Source organism: Adiantum capillus-veneris, chromosome 11 (assembly GCF_014529385.1).
Source record: "Adiantum capillus-veneris isolate H3 chromosome 11, ASM1452938v2, whole genome shotgun sequence".
NCBI lineage: Eukaryota > Viridiplantae > Streptophyta > Polypodiopsida > Polypodiales > Pteridaceae > Adiantum > Adiantum capillus-veneris.
In genome coordinates this window covers 142,649,604-142,656,491 of record NC_140941.1, presented here as the reverse complement: position 1 = coordinate 142,656,491, position 6,888 = coordinate 142,649,604, and the positions used below count along the sequence as shown (strand labels likewise).

The window sequence follows — 6,888 nt, the reverse complement described above, 5'->3', positions numbered from 1 at the left end:
ACTTCACCCGCTCTACAACAGCTCGTGCCAATAGTTGCTCCTATGTTGAGCCCTTGGTCCTAATGTATTGCTGAATCTGATTGTGACTCGAGCTTCACCTAAGATGCTCGTGCTTTGCTACAGTAGTCCGCTATATTGCAAAATCTGGTTGTTCATCTAAGATGCTCGTGCTTCGCTATAGTAGTTCGCTCTGTTGTAGAATCTGCTTGTGACTCGAGCTTCACCTAAGATGCTCGTGCTTTGCTATAGTAGATCCATTTGCCGTTAGTTGGGCTTCTTGTGGTGTGTTGATGAAACCAACAAAGGTAAGGGGGCCTTGGGTTGGGGATACATTGATACACTATAGAATGCTCAGTTCTTGTTGAGTCACTTGAGCGTGCATATGGTTCTTAATGAGCGCTTTATCAGGAGTATTGTTTCTTAGAGTGCCTTGATTTTATAGGGCACCTGACATGGTGATGACAAGGAAGCTCAGAACTGCTTTAACCAAATGTGAAGGAATGCCATTTTTTAAATCCCATCACCTTTGCTTGTACGTTAAACGCTAGCGGTGGCCCTACGTGAGATGGATGAAAACGCTCACAATCGGATTGCTAGTTAGGGACTATTGGGAGAGATGTAGTACTGGGCAATGCTTTGTTTGATAGGCATGCCAATATGGTACTCTCATGAAAACAATGGAAGTTCTTGATGAATATTAAAGTATCATCACGGGGAGCGCATTGGTTGCACTGAATGCTCGACATCACTGTGGCGAGGAAGCATTGGGCTGTTTTTGTTGTTTGTGATGAAAAGGTGTTCTTCTAGATATAATCGCATATGCTAGCACCTTGAAGGCGTATGATACTATGCTTGGCCATTGCTTAGGTTGAAATTTATGTTGTGGGAAGGAAAGGCCCAAAAAAAAGTAAAAACAGCTGGCAGTAGGGGGTACCGCACCCCCTACTAGAAAAAATTCAAAAAATAATGGTATTCTTTTAAATAAAAAAGGGAATGGTTTAGAGGGAAAGCAAAAGGGAAGGGTTTACAGGGAAAGCAAAAGGGACAAAGCAGGTGGAAATACTTTACTTTTTTTATCACTCTCTTTCTCTTTGTCTCTCGCTCGAGCGCTAAATAGCAAACTCCTCTCTCTCTCTGTGCAAATCGCATCCGCCCTTGCACCTCTCAACGGCCTCTGCCGTCCCTTGTCTCAGGGTTCCTCCCCTCCCTCTGTAGGCCCTCTCGCGTGAAGAAGAGGGCGATTGGACTGCAGATATTGCGAGACGTCACGAGAGAGAGAGAGAGAGAGCACGCGACTGGCCTGCAGACATTCAAGGGAGGAAGAGAGAGTAAGGTGGACGCGACATGGCATATTCCTCCAAATGCATTTTTTTATTTTTGTGGGAGCCAGCAGGAGGACTAGGAGCAATATGGGGGAGCATGGTCACGAGATTGCGGCCAACTAGTTGCGAGCTGGGTGCGCAAGGGTGAAGAACACAAAGGGGAGCACAATCCAGAGAGAAGCGCGACCAATCTGAAAGTGGCTGCCGTTTGCAGAGGTAAGCGAAGCCAAGTTCAAGTGCGTGAGAGTCCCTGGTGTCTGGGAGTTTACGAGGAGAGTCATCAAAGGGGGTTGAGAGGAGTGAAGGAGGGTCCGCATCTCCCTTCTCTGTGTGTGCCTTCCCGTGTAGGCGGGTGGAGATGGTTGGGAAAAGTTGGGAGATGGGCTTCTGAAGTAGGGTCAAGAGGGTCTGCTTGTGAAACCATGCATGTGCAAGCTTGCATGGATGAACACGAGAGCTTGGAATGGTTGTGCAGGAGCTCGTGTACGTATTCGAGATGATGATATCTTATACTAGAAGTTGATGCAACAAATTTTGGTGATTTTGTTGTTCCGGCAAGGTGTCTAGAGCTATGTCATATGTGGGATGCTGGAGTGTGTGCAGAATGGCCATCTCTTCCCCCATCATCTTTTGGCGATCCTGCTCGGGACGAAGGTTTTTGCAGATTGTGCACCCTAGAGTGTGTGCAGAATGGCCATCTCTTCCCCATCATCTTTTGGCGATCATGCTCGGGACGAAGGTTTTTGTCGGTTGTGCACCTAGGAATTCTTTTTGCGGAAAGGTGCTTGGTAGTTCTATGTTGAACTTCCCGAGCATGGCCAATATAGTTGGAGGTTGATGAAGCACGCATTGTTGAAACGTTATGTGGGTCCGAAGCTGCAAGGAAAAAATGGTGTAAATTTTTGTGGAACAGATGAGGAATGTATAAGGCTGTGGATAATGAAGGTTGAGCAAGAGATGACGAAATTGGGAATTCAAGATGATATGGCAAAAGAAAATTATGCGTCTCAAGGTTTGTCCCATGATGCGTTTGTTTTTTTGCATATGCTCCCTGAGGAATGGTGGCAAAGCTGGTCCGTCTTGAAGGTCTCACTGCTGATGCGTTATTGGAGGTTGCCGAAGCCTCAAGATGCAATAGAAAGGTATGTCGTCATTGCCTTTGATTCATTACAAGATGAGTTCTGAAAAATGTTGCATAGCCAATTTGAGGATGTCAATGATGATAATGCACATCGTCTATCAGATTTGTGGGCAAAGAGGGATTTGCAAATGGTTGATGATGCTCCATGCCAAACAAATGCTGGTGATGAGTTATTCGAGAGTGGCTATTGCAGTGATTTGGAATCTGATGATTGTAGTGCAAGCTTTTTTTTGGTTGATCAATCTAGAGATTGTATTCCGCTTGTTGGAGCGTTTGCTAATGAGGAGTCCTCTGATGATGAATCTATGATATTCAACCTCTCTCTCTACATGAGGGACATCATAACAAAATGTCCATATGAAGTTCATAATGGCAAGGAAGGGAACCAAGTTTTGGAGACTTTTGATAGGCAAGAAGGTTCATGTAAGATAAATGATATGAAGTGCAGTGCATCTGGCTCTTCCTGTGATGTTTGGCAATTTATGAGCTCTTTACCTCTTGCTATTGTCATTGATGATTGTGAGAAAAGCGATGATTATCCTGATGAATATGCTAAGCACAAGGTGGATTTTGTAGATGAGCAACTATTGTCTCATGACAAGGAATGCGTCTTTGATATACCTGATATAAATTTTCACGATCTTTATGACTTGGATGATGTAGGTATCCATAGAGGCAGCAATGGCTATGAGATTGAGAGTGAATCAGATCTCAAGGAGGACAAGGAGGGCTTGTCTGAGATGCACGACCCATGTTATGGTGATGTTTATGATTTGGATGTTTCAGCTCTACGCAAAGACTTGGTAAGGGCTACACAGGTTTGGAGCTTGTCTGAGCCGGATACTGGTGATTTTGATTTTGATTCTTGCATGTCACACCAAGAAGAGGTCAATTTTTTTACCTGAGGAAGAGTTTTTTACCACTCCTTCATGCAAGGAAGGTAGTGTTGCCTTAGAAGTCTTGCATGAAGGCAGTCATAAGAGGGTTGAAGATGTTGATGTTCTGAGTGAGCGTGTACTTCTTGATGAGAAGCCGCAGCAGGAGGGAGGGCAGGCCTTCTCTCTTTTGCGAAGCATATGTTGCAAAGAGGAGTTAGAGATGTGATGAGTGTAAAGTCAAAGTTTCTTTGTAGCAATGAGAGTCCAGGTAAGGCGGTCTTAGAGGATGAGGGCTATGCTGATGGCAGATGTAATGACTTTGTTTTTTTTTATAATCTCTTATTTGAGACAGGTGATGTTCCTCCAATTTCACCTCGGACTGATGTATGCATATCTAGTGAGGTCAATTTCGAAGTTTTGGAGAGTTTGCTTAAAGAAGAAATGCGTCTTTTTCAAGTGAAGAGCCCTTCTATAGATCATGATGCGAATGCAGATGCTAGTAGTGTGTACAAAGCCGTTGTGTGCCTCTTTGCCGGGATATATGCTCTTGAAGTCTTTTGGAGGCCTAAGTGGCTACTGTAAAGAATGAGGATGCAAGAGAGCTACACAAGACAAGCACAAAGCACACAGAGATGGAAAGCTTCTTCTTCTTCTTCACAGAAAAGAGAGTACAAAATGATTAAGTGCTAAAGCTGAAAAGTAGCACATATGTACATGCGGTCACTAAGTGTGAACTCGCTAGAAGCGTACTAGGTTGGCACTATAAGTGTAGTCCAGCTGTAGAATCACTGGCAGAGATCCTTCGTGTCGGTCACCTAACGCGCCAGTGAGTAAATGCCGTAAGCGGCCAAGACCCGTAGTGGATGCCAGCTCAAGGTGTAGAGCTCGACATCTCAACACTCCCCCTCGAGCTCTGCATGTCGCAGAGTCCAAGCATAGTCCGGAAACGTCGAAGCTTCTCAGCTCCGAGAGCCTTGGTAAAGATATCCGCTATCTGCTCCTCTGTGCTGACGTAGACCAAGTCGATGTCGCCCGTCAACACTCGCTCTCGAACGTAGTGGTAATGGACCTCTATGTGTTTGGTCCTGGCATGGAACACTGGGTTCCTAGCCAACTGCAAGCTGTTGAGGTTGTCACAATGGATGACAATCTGCTGGTCCACCTGCATTCCCAAGTCCTCAAGTAATGTGCGTAGCCAAGCTACCTCGCACGTCGCAACTGCTGCACCTCTGTACTCGGCCTCTGTGCTCGATAAAGCAACCGTAGGCTGCTTTTTGCTGCTCCAAGTAATAGCAGCACTCCCAAAAGAGAACATGAAGCCACTCGTAGATCTCCTATCAACAATGCTACTTGCCCAATCTGCATCTGTATACCCATACAATGCTAATGGTGCATCTGCTGCATAGAACAATGCGTAGTCAAGAGTACCTTGCACATACCTAAGTGTGCGTCGTACTCCATCCAAATGTGGCTTCCTCGGAAGTTGCATGAACTGACTCTCCAAGCCTACTGTGTAGCTCAAGTCTGGCCTCGTGATAGTCAAGTAGATTAGACTACCCACAATCTTCCTGTACATATTGACATCCTCAACAACATCACCCTTCTCTGCACTCAGCTTTGCATTCACATCCAAGGGAATAGAAATTGGCTTACAATCAGCCATACCATACTTTGACAACATGTCCAAAGCATACTGTCTCTGTGATAGCCATACACCCTCTGGAGTCCTGATCACTTCAATGCCAAGAAAGTAGCGCAACTCGCCTAAATCTTTCATTTCAAACTCCTGTTTGAGAAGACCCTTCACATGGTCAATCTCCATAGCATTGTCAACAACAATAATAAGGTCATCTACATATATGGTAATGACCACAATCCCCACATCACTCTCACGTACATAGAGTGAATGATCAGCATGAGCTCTCCTAAAACCAATACTGACAAGATACTTGGTAATCCTGTCATACCATGCTCTAGAGCCCTGCTTCAAACCATACAAAGCTTTGAGAAGTCTGCATACATAATCTGGGTAACCTGGATCGACATAACCAGGTGGCTGATCCATATACACTTCCTCTTGCAACTCACCATTCAAGAAGGTATTCTTTACATCCATTTGATGCATAATCCATCCTCTAGATGCAGCCACTGCTATGACAGCTCTCACTGTCGTCATCTTTGCCACTGGAGCAAAGGTCTCCTCATAGTCTATGCCATACGTCTGTGCATAACCCTTTGCGACCAGCTTTGCCTTGTGACGCTCAATATTACCATCAGCCTTATGCTTGGTTTTATACACCCATTTACAGCCAATAGCTTTCTTGCCACTTGGCAATGGCACCAACTCCCATGTGTTGTTTGCTTCCAATGCATCCATCTCTTCATTCATTGCATCATCCCAATGCACATTTTCAACTGCATCCTCAAAACATGTGGGCTCCACATTCTGTATCACCTTAACCATGTAGGCTTGGTGATGCGCTAGATACCCATCATAAGTCAATTTCTGAACTGGATTTCTGACTCTATTAGATCTGCGCGGTCCTGGGTCACTCCTTTGCCCTCTAGCATCTTCTTGTACTTTCCTTACACCAGGTGTCCTGACAGCCGGAATTCCAAATTCCTCATCAAGACTTTGTTCAGAACCATCTGAATCCATGTCTACATGTGAAAAACCTGATGATGCATCAACCATAAAGGGAGGTTCATCAACCTTTTCCTTTCCTTTTCGTGATACATTCCCTGTACCTGTTGGTGGAGTAACCTGCGTACGTAGTCTACCATTCCATGGTTTCTCAACAGAGCCACGAGAAGAGGACTCTTGTGGTCCACTCAAAACCTGTGACTGTGGCCTCACATTTTGTACAACCACATCATCTTTTACATCAGCCCCAATAGTGCCATGTGTATTACTGTACCAGCTGCTCATCTCATCAAAGACTACATCTCTGCTCACTCGTAATTCTCGTGTAGTAGGATTGTAGCACCTGTACTCCTTTTATTCAAGGAAATATCCCACAAGAATACATTTCTCTGCTTTAGGATCCAATTTCCTACGCAACTCATCTGGTACATGCACGTAAGCTATGCAGCCAAACACTTTCAAGTGTGCCAAATCAGGCTTTGTACCTGTAAACTTTTCCTCAAGTGTTACATCATGCACCGCAGCTGTAGGTGTCCTGTTCATAATGTACACAGTTGTATTTACAGCTTCAGCCCAGAAATGATGAGGCATGTTCTTCTCATTCATCAATGCACGTGCAACCTCTGCAATGTGCCTGTTTTTCCTTTCTGCGACCCCATTCTGCTGTGGAGTATATCTGCATGTAAATTGCCTGTGTATACCATGCATTCGCAGAAAATCTGAAAAATCATTGGAGAAGTACTCTCCCCCTCCATCTGACCTCAATGTCTTGGTTTGCATATCTGTCTCCTTCTCAATCATGACTTTGAAGTCTTGAAAGTGACCAAACACTTCACTTTTGTTACGCATGAAGTAGACCCATACTTTCCTTGTATGGTCATCAATGAAAGAGACATAATACCT

General features: G+C 44.7%; 1 pseudogene; it reads left to right on the top strand.

Moving 5' to 3' along the window:
- Positions 1 to 2,273: 2,273 nt before the first annotated feature.
- Positions 2,274 to 3,923, top strand: LOC147448138 (uncharacterized; annotated as a pseudogene).
- The last annotated feature ends 2,965 nt before the right edge of the window (positions 3,924 to 6,888 follow it).